Here is a 13,596-nt window from a genome sequence, read left to right as displayed (position 1 = left end):
TGTGGTGACCTCGATATTCTGCACTCAGCTCTGCGGTAAGGATGAACTGCTCCTTATAATTTGTGCACGGGTGCGCACTCAGGGGTAGGGAGATCTGATGGAACATTTTGCGCTGGAAAATCTACCTACCCCTAAGTGCGCACGCAATGATTTTTTGCTAATCCAGTGGATGTGCGCTTGCGCAGCCCCGTACACACCCTCCTCCAGCTGATTCCTGTGCGGCCGCGTCACTTCCGGTATAGCGTTTTGGCAAGGTATAGAAATCTGGCAGAACACCGGCATAAGATAGGCTATGTCAGGTTTTAGCAGAGTGGGCACAGGGAGCCATATGTATGCGAGCACAGGTGAGCGAGTGCAGGGCAGGAACCCGCATACACATTGCTCCTCCTGCCTGTGGCCACTGTGCTAAAGCCTGACATAGCCCATCCCCCTACATCTGAAGATTTTTGCTGCTGATACTAGTGTGCACCAGCCCCCCACCCCCACACAGTTCATGGTGAGGGGAGACTGCCCTATGGCACACTGTCCTCCATATGAGTATGAACAGCAAGCAAAGTTCTTGGAGGGAGGGACACACTGTTCTCTATATGATAAGCCTTTTATACAGAACAGAGTGACCAACCCCTCCTCCCCCCTACCCCCGCTCAGGAACTCTGCTTGCTTCTGCCCCAGCAGAGCCACCTCTTCCCCACACTAACCATCCACCCACTAACTTTTTTTTAAACATAGAGGCACTCACTTCTTGCAACTCACTTTGTGGCACACAGTGAAACTTGCCGGCGACACTGGGGGCTGGAGGGCAGTGGCTTCACTGAGCAGAGTATCACACTGCAGAGTGCCGTGTCCCGCCCGCTCAGTTCTGTCTGCTGCTGCGATACACTGGCCAATCAGCAGCAGGAGCTTAGCACTGCTAAATGCTGATTGGCCTGTGCAGTCCCCAGCAGACAGAGGAGAGCGAGCGCTCCCCTGGCTGCAGGGCTGGCTGTCAGGGTCAGGGACATCGCTGTCTGTGCACTGTGTTGTGCACACAATGTATGTAAGGAAGGAGGGGGGCCCGAGCAGAGGGGGAAGCAGGGCTCGTCTGAACCGCAGATAGGTAGGACTGTGGCAATGTCATAACACACAACTGGAGACATTGTAGGTAGGGGGCGGGGTCTTCTATCCACTCCGGGCCCCCCCTCGGCACGGGCCCCGTAGCAGATGCGTGGTCTGCCTATATTGGCGGTACGCCACTGCTTGTGGGCCAATGACTGTTCACTTCAAATGGAAAAAAAATGACGAATATTCTAAAAAAACAATATATAGCACTATATTCTATGCTATATATTTGTTTTTGACCCACTTCACATTACGCGATTTTTACATTGCAGATTTAATTTCGAGTACGAATATTAGTGAATATATAACAAATATTTTACCACATATTCACTAAATATCGCGAATTTGAATATTGCCCCTGCCGCTCATCACTAATAGATAGATAGATAGATAGCTAGAGAGATAGATATTAGATATACAGACATATATGAGATATATATTACATAGACAGATAAATAATACAAAAAGAGGCGCACTCAATAAAAAATTAAATACCATAAAGTTATAAAGTTATTATTTTATTCACCAACAAGTGGATGCTTGTTGGTGAAAAACAGAACTTATATTTTTTTCTTTATTTTTTGGTGAGTTAGAACCTAAGTCAATAGGATTCTCTTATACAATGTATTATCTATCTATCTATCTATCTATCTCTCTCATATCTATCCAGTGGCGTGCCTAGGGTGTTTGGCACCCAGGGCGGGTCCTTTCTCTGGCATCCTCTAATACTTAAAAAAAATTGTACCCCCTCACAGTAGTATTGCCCTAATTGTACAACCTTCACAGTAGTTTTGTACAGATGTGTGCCCCCTCACAGTAGTTATGCCGACATTGTGCCATCTCATAATAGTTATGCCCACATTGTGCCCCCCTCACAGTTGTAATGCCCTTTTTGTGCCCCCTTCACAGTAATAATCCCCATTGCGCCCCCTTCACAGTAATAATCCCCATTGTGCCCCCTTCATAGTAATAATCCCCATTGTGTCCCCTTCACAGTAGTAATGCCCATTGTGCCTCATTAATAGTAGTAATGTGCTCTGTGTCCCCTTCACAGTAATAAAGCTTACTGTGCCCCCTTCACATTGTAGCAATTTCTTCTGCCTCTCTGCCCCCTCCATAGTAGAAATGCCCATTGTGCCCCCATCAAATTAGTAATGCCCTCTGTGCCGCCTACATGTCACGAGGGTATCGAGAACCACGCCTGACTCCGTTATACCCGGGGTCAGGAAGTCGCAGCGGTTGGCTGCACGCTCTATTTAAGATAGGGCTGTTTTCCTTATGGTAGCTTTCTGGGTTTGCTTTGCAAACCCTTTTGGCTGACTCAGGGATCCGTAGCTCCTTCTCCTCAGCTGTTCCTTGTCCAGCACTCCCAAACCTCCTTATATTCCTCTCTCACACTTCTCTGGTTGCCAGAGATAGAGCTTCCTGCCTGGACATCTATTCTGACCCACTGGAGCTGTGTTGCTGCGTTCTTGGATGGTTGTTTCAGAACGCTACCCTCCGGATCCCTGTTGGACCTTTGTGGACTGCTGTGGTCGCCCACCTGGGTGTTTGTGTTTGTTTGTATTTGTCTGTCCTCTCCCTGGTGTTTCCCTCTTAGTGCAGTGGTGCGGACTAGTGATCCCACCAGCCCGTTCACTATCTAGGGCTCATTTCAGGGAAAGCCAGGGTTTAGGCACGTGATCGCCGCACGGGTGAGGAACCCGTCTAGGGACGTCAGGGCAGTCAGGTGCCAGCCGCAAGGTGAGTTAGGGGTCACCACCTTTCCCTCTCCCTTGGGCAGGGCTTTCCCTGTTTTCCTCCCTGTGTGTGACGCCGGTCATTACATTATCTCTGGCCCTTATTTTGTGTAGGTAAAAAAAAAAAAAAAATGTTTTTTTTTTTTACCTACTTAGAATCCAGTATGGATCAAATTGCTGCTCTGTCCAAACAATTTTGTGGCCTGTCTTTGGAGGTGGTAGGATTGAAGGCGTCGGTCCTCCAGCAACAGCAGCAATTACAACTGACCGCAAGCCCAGCGGTTGCTACTGGTAACCAGGTTGTTGCGGAACCCAAGGTCCCTCTCCCTGACAGATTTTCTGGGGGAAGGGACAAGTTTTTGACGTTACGTGAGGCCTGTAAGTTATACTTTAAACTGCGCCCTTACTCCTCTGGTAATGAAGATCAGCGGGTGGGGGTTGTTATTTCCCTGCTGCAGGGGGACCCGCAGTCCTGGGCGTTCTCTTTACCTACTGATTCCCAGGCTCTTCGGTCAGTGGATGAGTTTTTCGGGGCCTTGGGTCTCATATATGACGACCCTGACCGAGTAGCACTGGCTGAATCAAGATTACGGAGACTCTTACAAGGAGAGCGGCCGGTAGAGGATTATTGCTCTGAATTCCGTAGGTGGGCTACGGATACCCAATGGAACGACCCGGCTCTCAGGAGTCAGTTCTGCTCTGGGTTATCCGAAAGGGTTAAGGATGCGCTTGCATTATATGAGACCCCCGTTTCCCTTGATGCGGTTATGTCCCTTTCTATCCATATAGAGAGACGCCTTAGGGACAGGTTGAAAGAACCGGAGAAATTGGTAACCCCTCCCAAGCAGCAGTTAGTCTGTACGGACTTAGACGAGCCTATGCAGCTAGGAGGAACTACTCGTCAGGTCCGTCCTCCTGAGGCTCGCCGTAGGCGTGGGGTTTGTTTTTTTTGTGGGGAGAGGGGTCATTTCATTAATGTCTGTCCTTCTTTCCTCAGAAACAAAAGACCGTCGGAAAAACTACTAACCCCAGGCTGTGTGGAGGATGTCAGCCGGGGGGTATACGTCTCCTCCATACGTACATCGCAATTTGTGTTGCCAGCGGTTATTATTTTTGGTGATAAGACGGAGACTATTTCTTTCTTTCTAGACAGTGGAGCAGGGGTAAATTTGATAGATGCCAATTTTGCCCGCTCTTTGGGTTTGTCTCTCTGTACGTTACAGAGACCCATTCCCATATTCGCTATTGATTCTGCTCCCCTGTCTCAGAGAAACCTCACCCACATCGTTCATAATTTACACCTTCGGGTAGGGGACCACCATAACGAGATACTTTCAGGTTATGTTCTGGAGGGGCTTCCCACTCCGGTGGTGCTGGGCCTTCCCTGGTTGGTAGCGCACAATCCAGTGGTGGATTGGCAGGCCAGGGAGATATTGGAGTGGAGTGAGCAGTGCAGAGAAAATTGCTTAAATAGCAATTGCTTAGTCGCCTCCATAACTACCCTACCTACATTTATTTCGGATTTTGAGGATGTTTTTTCTGAAAAAGGTTGTCAGAAGTTACCACCTCATCGTCCTTATGATTGCCCGGTTAACCTTATTCCCGGCGCAAAATTACCCAAGACCAGGTTATATAATCTTTCGGGTCCAGAGAGACAAGCCATGAAAGATTATATCTCAGAGAGCTTGGCTAAGGGACACATCAGACCCTCTTCTTCACCCGTGGCTGCAGGGTTTTTCTTCGTTAAAAAGAAAGATGGGGGCCTGCGTCCTTGCTTAGATTTTTGCGAATTAAATCAGATAACCATCCGAGACCCATACCCTCTTCCTCTCATTCCTGACCTGTTTAATCAGATTGCGGGTGCTAGGTGGTTCTCCAAACTTGATCTTAGGGGGGCCTACAATCTGATTCGTATTAAGGAGGGGGATGAGTGGAAGACAGCGTTTAACACCCCTGAGGGGCATTATGAAAATCTAGTTATGCCTTTCGGTCTGACCAATGCTCCTGCCGTCTTTCAACATTTCGTTAATGACATTTTTAGTCATCTAATCGGCAGGTTTGTGGTAATATACCTAGATGATATTTTAATTTATTCGTCTGATCTGAAAACACATGAGGTGCATGTCAGACAAGTACTGCAGGTCCTACGGACGAATGAATTATATGCTAAGATTGAAAAATGTGTCTTCGCCGTTCAGGAGATACAATTCCTGGGTTATTTTTTATCTGCGTCAGGTTTCCGTATGGATCCTAGGAAGGTCCAGGCAGTTTTAGATTGGGATCTTCCTGAGAACCTCAAAGCACTACAACGGTTCTTGGGCTTTGCGAATTTCTATAGGAAATTCATTAAAGATTATTCACTTATTGTAAAACCGCTTACTGATATGACTAGGAAGGGGACTGATTTTTCTAAATGGTCTGACGCCGCTAAAGTTGCTTTTTCCTCTCTAAAAGAGAGGTTTACCTCAGCACCTGTACTAGTCCAACCTGATGTCTCTCAGCCTTTTATTGTTGAAGTCGATGCGTCAGAGGTGGGAGTGGGGGCTGTGCTGTCTCAGGGTCCTTCTCCTGGCAAATGGCGTCCTTGTGCTTTCTTTTCTAAAAAACTATCTGCAGCAGAAAAGAACTACGATATTGGCAATAGGGAACTATTAGCTATTAAACTTGCGTTTGAGGAGTGGCGTCACTTCTTAGAGGGGGCAGTCCACCCCGTCACTGTGATTACGGACCACAAAAATCTCCTGTACCTCGAATCAGCTAAGCGTCTCACCCCTAGACAGGCTAGGTGGTCGCTATTTTTTACCAGGTTTAACTTTGTGATTACCTATCGTCCTGGGGCAAAGAACACCAAGGCTGATGCACTATCTCGTTGTTTCCCTGGAGGGGGTACTGTGAGTGATCCGGTGCCCATTCTACAAAGAGGAGTGGTTGTCTCTGCGGTACACTCTGTTTTGGAGGGGAAGGTGCTAGAGGCCCAGGGGGACGCCCCGGTCTCTTGCCCCTCAGAGAAATTGTTTGTACCGTTGAACCTACGTTTCGAATTATTAAAGGAACATCATAATTCGGCACTTGCTGGGCACCCGGGTAGTAAAGCAACCTTGGAGCTATTGTCTCGTCGTTTTTGGTGGCCAAGGTTGCGTCAGGATGTATTAGATTTTGTGTCTTCTTGTTCTACCTGTGCGCGCGCAAAAGTTTCACATACACGTCCTGCAGGGTCTCTATTACCACTCGTCATTCCCAATAGACCGTGGACACATCTGTCAATGGATTTTATCACTGACTTACCTTTGTCTGCGGGTAAAACAGTTATTTTGGTAGTAGTGGACAGGTTTAGCAAAATGGTACACTTCATTGCGTTACCCGCACTACCTAATGCTAAGACTCTTGCTCAGGTATTCGTCAGTGAAATCGTGAAGCTTCACGGGGTCCCCTCCGATGTTGTTTCGGATCGGGGTACCCAGTTTATTTCTAAATTTTGGAAAGCTTTTTGTTCCCGTTTGGGGGTACACTTGTCCTTTTCCTCAGCTTTCCATCCTCAGTCGAATGGACAGACTGAGCGTACCAACCAAAACCTTGAGACATATCTAAGATGTTTTGTGTCTGAAAACCAAGAGTTGTGGTCATCATATTTACCGTTAGCTGAGTTTGCCATAAATAATCGTCGTCAGGAATCCACTGGCAAGTCACCATTTCTTGGTGCATATGGTTTTCATCCCCAATTCTGTACTTTCAAAGAGGGGGGGGTCTTCTGGGGTTCCCGAAGAGGAACGTTTTTCGTCATCTCTTTCATCGGTATGGCAGAAGGTGTAAGCTAACTTGAAAAATATGGGAGGTAAATACAAATGCATGGCTGATAAGAGACGGTCGCCAGGTCCGGACCTAGGAGTGAATGACTATGTGTGGTTGTCTACTAGGAATATTAAATTGAAGGTTCCCTCTTGGAAACTGGGTCCTAGGTTTATTGGCCCTTACAAAATTGTAGCCATCATCAACCCAGTGGCTTTTCGCCTGGAGTTACCTCAGACTTTTAAAATTCATAATGTTTTTCATAAGTCGTTACTCAAAAAATATGTTCCACCTCTAGAACCATCACCGCTGCCACCCCCTCCTGTTGTCGTGGATGGTAATCTAGAATTTCAGATATCCAAAATTGTTAATTCTCGTCGGGTCCGCCGCTCTCTTCAATATCTGGTACATTGGAGAGGTTACGTTCCCGAGGAAAGAATGTGGGTTCCTGCGTCTGAGGTAAACGCCGACAGGTTAGTTCGGGTTTTTCATGCCTCTCATCCTGAGAGACCTGGTCCTGAGTGTCCGTAAACCCCTCGTAGAGAGGGGGGTACTGTCACGAGGGTATCGAGAACCACGCCTGACTCCGTTATACCCGGGGTCAGGAAGTCGCAGCGGTTGGCTGCACGCTCTATTTAAGATAGGGCTGTTTTCCTTATGGTAGCTTTCTGGGTTTGCTTTGCAAACCCTTTTGGCTCACTCAGGGATCCGTAGCTCCTTCTCCTCAGCTGTTCCTTGTCCAGTACTCCCAAACCTCCTTATATTCCTCTCTCACACATCTCTGGTTGCCAGAGATAGAGCTTCCTGCCTGGACATCTATTCTGACCCACTGGAGCTGTGTTGCTGCGTTCTTGGATGGTTGTTTCAGAACGCTACCCTCCGGATCCCTGTTGGACCTTTGTGGACTGCTGTGGTCGCCCACCTGGGTGTTTGTGTTTGTTTGTATTTGTCTGTCCTCTCCCTGGTGTTTCCCTCTTAGTGCAGTGGTGCGGACTAGTGATCCCACCGGCCCGTTCACTATCTAGGGCTCATTTCAGGGAAAGCCAGGGTTTAGGCACGTGATCGCCGCACGGGTGTGGAACCCGTCTAGGGACGTCAGGGCAGTCAGGTGCCAGCCGCAAGGTGAGTTAGGGGTCACCACCTTTCCCTCTCCCTTGGGCAGGGCTTTCCCTGTTTTCCTCCCTGTGTGTGACGCCGGTCATTACACTACAGAGAAGTAATGTCCTCTGTGCCCCCTCCATAGTAAAAATGTCCTCTGTGCCCCCTCCATAGTAATAAAGACCTCTGTGCCCCCTCCATAGTAATATAGTCCTCTGTGCCCCCTCCATAGTAATAAAGGCCTCTGGGCCTGCTCCATAGTAATAAAGTCATCTGTGCCCCCTCCATAGTAATAAAGCCCTCTGTGCCCCCTCTGTATAAAAAAAAAAACACAGTAACTGCTCACTTTGTCCAGTTTCTGAAGCTTACAGTCCTCTCTCACCTGCTGTAGACACACATCGCTTTGCAGCACTGTGTGGGTGGAGCTTATGCAGATCTCTGGGCTGCAGGCTCCACCCATACAGGCTGGCAGCGTGATCTGTGCCTGCAGGCTGAATGGTTGAGCAGGGAGAAATCTTCCTGCTTCACCATTTAGAGGGCGGCTGGCCTGAAGAAGGGGAGAATGTCACCGCCAGTTCTGTGAGAAGGTCTTGCATGATGTTCTTTGTTTTGGTTTCACTTTCTCATCTCATTTCCTTCTCCCAGGTGTCACCTATTTAGATTAATCCTCTTTCCTTTATATTCCCTCCCATATTGCCTCACTTTGCGGTTTATACTACTTCCTGGATTGAAGTGTTCACTGCTGGAGGCTTCTGCTGCTGCTTGTTCAGATAAGTCCTTTGATGTATTGTGTTTCCTTGCTGGCTTTATTCTAGGTGACCCTGACTCCCTCCGTATGAAGTTCAGGGAGCCGGTGGTCGTGTCCCCTCACTATTATAGTGTTTTCAGGTGTCGCACAGTCTTAGGTACGTGGGCATACAATCGTCTACCTTTGAGACCCTTGTATGTGCTTAGCAGTCAGGGTTAGCTCCTAGGGTTTTATAGGGGTCACCTATATGCTCCTTAGTTTGGGATCAAGCAAGTTGGACGTTTTATTCATAACTTCCAGCTATCTGCAACATCATCCGCGACAGAGGAGTGCGGGGAGCTGAGCGGTGAGTAACAGGACCGCAGCTCCCTGCGCTCCTGCAATGAGCACTTCCATCTGTATTGATGGAAGCGCTCATTGCTTCTGGACTCTGGCACCCTCTGGGAGCCGACACCCGGGGCAGACCACCCACCAGGATCCTCCTTAGCAAGCCAATGTATCTAACAATCTATCTATTGCATCTATCATATCTATAATCTATCTAACTAGTATCTATCTATCTCATATCTCCCTATCTCCCTACCTACCTACCACACTGTATGTATACCCATTTATCCATAATTCTGTTTTTCATATTTATGGTTTAGAAGATAGTTGATAGATACTGTGTACTGATTGATTTGAGGTTGAGATAGATAGATAATGAGATGGAATAGATGGATTTGATAAGAAAGCTTACTTGCTGATAGACTTTGTTAGTGGCTCATAAATTGCCGTACATGCTATACATTTTTATGGAGGTTCACTCCTAGGACAAATCACCTTTAGAGGCACAGAACTAATCTTTTACTTTCAAGGACAGTAGTAGAGAAATGACATAACATAGTGCACACGTGAGACATTTTATTCTAATCTTTTCCCCATGACCCCTAAAATGTCAGACTTTCTGCTAAGATAAATATTTGGAAAACTGAAGCATAACTCACAAAAATATCAATTTCACAGAATCTAAAACCTTTTTATAACAGAACATTTCTAGACACAAAAGAGATGTACGACAGCATCAGTACTGAAGGCTGGATGCATATTGTATAGAGCCTCTGTCAGCATGATCAACCCTAGTAAACCAGGCATACTGTCTCATAGGCTGGATCATGCTGATTAAAACAATACATTAGTTAGGTACATACGTAGCAACATTGGGGGAGATTTATCAAACTGGTGTAAAGTAGAACTGGCTTAGTTGCCCACAGCAACCAATCAGATTCCACCTTTCATTTCACAAAGGAGCTGTGAAAAATGAAAGGAGAAATCTGATTGGTTGCAATGGGCAACTAAGCCAGTTCTACTTTACACCAGTTTGGTTTCTTCATATACTGTGATAGAATTTTTACAAGAGCAGGAACGGAGCTGCTAGGAGGATCGCAAGATAAGTGTGCTCTCTTCCCCAACAGCCCTCTACACCGCTGCCACCAATTAGTGGCAGGACCTACATGTAATCAGCGGGAATGCATGATTCGCTAATATACTGCCGATTAGGTGCGAGTCCCGACACTCATTAGTGGCAGCGAAGCAGAGCAGACTTGCCTCATGATCCTCCCAGCAGTTGTGCTCCTGCGCTCTCTGTGAAGCTACAGGACCACCAATGACTTCTCAGTACATTATAAATATATGACTACAAATAAACCAACATTCTTTTTTTTTTTTTAGGACCTCATGAAGAATTTACATAGTTACGATATTGGGGGTGTATGCTGAGAATAAAGGGGGTACCTAAGTGGGCAGGGTGTAAGATCATTTAGGTGATACACTATTGGGATTGGTGGCACAGGCATCAGAATACAGGGCAAGACAAGATGTCTATCCCTGTTACTCAAATGGACTGGAGAAGTTGAGTGGAGGGGTGGACCATAGGCGCAAAATTGCAACCAGAGATTTTCAATACAGTAGGTTTTATTGAGACAACGCGCTTTGGGGTTCTGTGGACCCCTTTTTTAAGTCTGTGGTGATGCTGCTGCAATGGGACGCGCTGCTCCAGGCATCTAGCACGTGGGGCGTCCTGGTAGTGGTGCCTCAAATGGCAGGGGAGATTACCCAGAGGAGATGGCCATTAAAATAGTGGTGCTCCCAGGCTTCTGGCCTGCCCCCTGGTTCTCGAAAGAGCTAATTTGCACATGAATAAAAATGCTCTTATTTCGGGAATGCAGCTACACAGAAACCTAAGCTATTATTTTAATCAGCATGATCAATCCCACTAGGCAGTATGCCTGGTTTACTAGGGTTGATCATGCTGACAGAGGCTGTTTAAAGGTATCTCTGCAAAAAACTAATTTAAGAAGAGTGTGATAGGAAAATGTAAACATACAAAATCATGAAGTAACGCTAAGGTTAAAATATATTGTGTTATAACCCCAGTACAGGGCCTGAGGCAGCGGAGCATGACACAGGAATTTAAAGAACACTAAATAAACCCTTGCCATGCTCCGCCCCCTTTCTCTAGACAGCGGAGAAGGAGATTGTAGGGACATTACATACCATGTGTATCTCTGGGTCTATGTGTGAGGGGCTATTTTCTAAGGGGTTAACAAAAGCTAATTTCAATGCTTCCTGAGACATGCGGGTGCTTGATGAGCTACTGCCCACCCACAGAAAGGAGAAGTCATCCAGAAAAAAAGAGGAAGTCAATCGGGTAAGCAGAAAAGTGAGTAAAAGAGATTTTTTAATTAATTGGACAACCTCTTTAAAGGGGTTGTCCCATGAACAATATTCTACAGTTCTCAAACCAGCACCTGTATCTGAATATTTTTGTAATTGTATGTAATTAAAAATGTAGCATATCCACTGAACTATGTAATGTATCTGTATAGCACCACCTGCTGTTTGTTCTTTTTCTTATTTATTTGTCCTGCTCACTGAGATGGCCGCACATGCTCAGTTACATCCTTCAACTGGCTCCTGAGCTGTGATAGGAAGAGCATGGACACACCTCCTGAGCTGTGATAGGGAGAGCATGGACACACCCCCTGAGCTGCAGCAGAAAAGACACTCCCCCTGAGCGTTCAGCTTGCTATAAATCTAGCAGAGCAATGAATGTAGAGATCTCTGGATCCATGTGAGGTACAGGGCTGGTTCTAGCTTTGTTAGAAAGAGATTGTCATGTACTATATGATGTCTGATTTTCATGTTTTACATTTGTCATGATATAACCCTTTTAAGGTACTTCTATGGGTACAGTAAGTGATGATTTTCCTGCAACCCTAGTATGGCCTAAAGTGGCCATACAGCTTTAATCTGAGGGAACCATAACTGTTGCCAAGATCCTTTTACTACTTTTATGCACTTCCAATCCGTTTGGCATGGTCTTTTTTGCTGGTACTACTATTAGGGATGTAGCTTCCAGTCTACATGACAGTCTTTTGTGTTGGTAGTACATTAGGGATGCAGCTGGGGAGAGGCTAATAGAGGCAGGTGACTGACGGTGTTAGGGAGGAGGATGAGACAAGAAACTGTGAACTGCATTTTCAGGTATTAGATATCCTAACTATAACTAACTCTTTCCTTGACTGTTATTGAATGCAAATGTGGTTCACACTGCTTACAAGAGCTATGAACCAAACTTGAGCTGGACCCTCACCTCTCTAAGGGCCATGCTGCAGATACGTACAATACGTGCTTGGATGTTTTATAGTTCTATAAATCAAAAATCCCAACTAACAATAGTCTTTGTGCCTGGGTCTCTGGCTTCATTCATCTCCCCGAGCCGTGCTTTGTAGAATGAATTCTACTGTAAAATATGTTTTGTAACTTGGACTGTATTTCATCTTTACTCGGATTCCTGTTATTCCAAATGAAGATAAGTTCAATGAAAGTTCAGTAAGTTTAGTTAATAACTATTCTGCTCGAGTATAGATTTCCACATACAGAGTGAACAAGTAGTTCTCATTGAATTCTACAAAGGAATATTGACTTTTTGGGTGGCTGGGTTATATCTCATGTACTGAGGTAATATATACTTATTATTAAAGGGGCGTTCCAGGACTTAGATATTGATGGCTTATCCTCAGGACAGGTCACCGATATCAAATGGATGGGGTCTGACACTCTGCACTCCCACAGATCAGATGTTTCAAAGTAGACGGAGCTGAAAGCACAAGGTTGTGTCCACCATAGTAGTGGCCGGGTCGGTGTACCACGGCTCTGCTCCCTTTCAAGTAAAGTATGCCAACATGAGAAACTACACATTGGACGTAGCCAATACATTTAAGTGCCACGGGCACTTAATTTTTTTTTTATGGTTGCATTTTATTCATTTTGGGGTAAATATAATTTTTTTAGTTGGTCTTTCCAGCAAATATTCAGCAGTTTTTGTGATAGATGGGGTTAAAGAGCATCTTTTAGCAGATTTGTACCTATGACACTGGCTGACCTGTTACATGTGCACTTGGCAGCCGAAGGTATCGGTGTTGATCCCACATTCATATGTGCCAGCATTGCTGAGAAAAATGTTTTAATTCATGCAAATGACCCTCTAGAAGCACTGCCATTGTACCTAGAGGCTCTGCTCTCTCTGCAACTGCCGCACCTTCTGCATTTGATTGACAGGGCCAGGCAGTGAAAACAATCAAACCCATCTATGGGTTTATGAGCTCAAGTAATCTTGTAGACATTACACCCAGAAGGTCTACAGTAATACTGTGTTAGGCCTCTTTCACACTACAGTATGTTGAATTCAGTGTTTTGCGTTCCGTTTTTCACGGATCCGTTGTTCCGTTTTTTGCTTCCGTTGTGGTTCCGTTTCCGTTCCGTTGTTCCGTTCCGTTTTTCCGTATGGCAAATACAGTATACAGTAATTTCATATAAAAAATTGGGCTGGGCATAACATTTTCAATAGATGGTTCCGCAAAAAACGGAACGGATACGGAAGACATACGGATGCATTTCCGTATGCATTCCGTTTTTTTGCGGACCCATAGACTTTAATGGAGTCACGGAACGTGATTTGCGGCCAAATATAGGACATGTTCTATCTTTCAACGGAACGGAAAAACGGAAATACGGAAACGGAATGCATACGGAACACATTCCGTTTTTTTTGCGGAACCATTGAAATGAATGGTTCCGTATACG

At 45.9% G+C, this 13,596-nt stretch overlaps 1 protein-coding gene across 1 annotated transcript in view; it reads right to left on the bottom strand.

The window, feature by feature from the left end:
* MALRD1 (MAM and LDL receptor class A domain containing 1) overlaps positions 1–13,596 on the bottom strand; it is a 500,726-nt gene that overhangs the window by 372,698 nt on the left and 114,432 nt on the right. The gene's annotated exons all lie outside the window — the stretch shown is intronic.

The sequence above is a fragment of the Bufo gargarizans genome, chromosome 5, assembly GCF_014858855.1.
Source record: "Bufo gargarizans isolate SCDJY-AF-19 chromosome 5, ASM1485885v1, whole genome shotgun sequence".
Lineage (NCBI taxonomy): Eukaryota > Metazoa > Chordata > Amphibia > Anura > Bufonidae > Bufo > Bufo gargarizans.
This window is presented reverse-complemented; position numbering and strand designations above follow the sequence as displayed.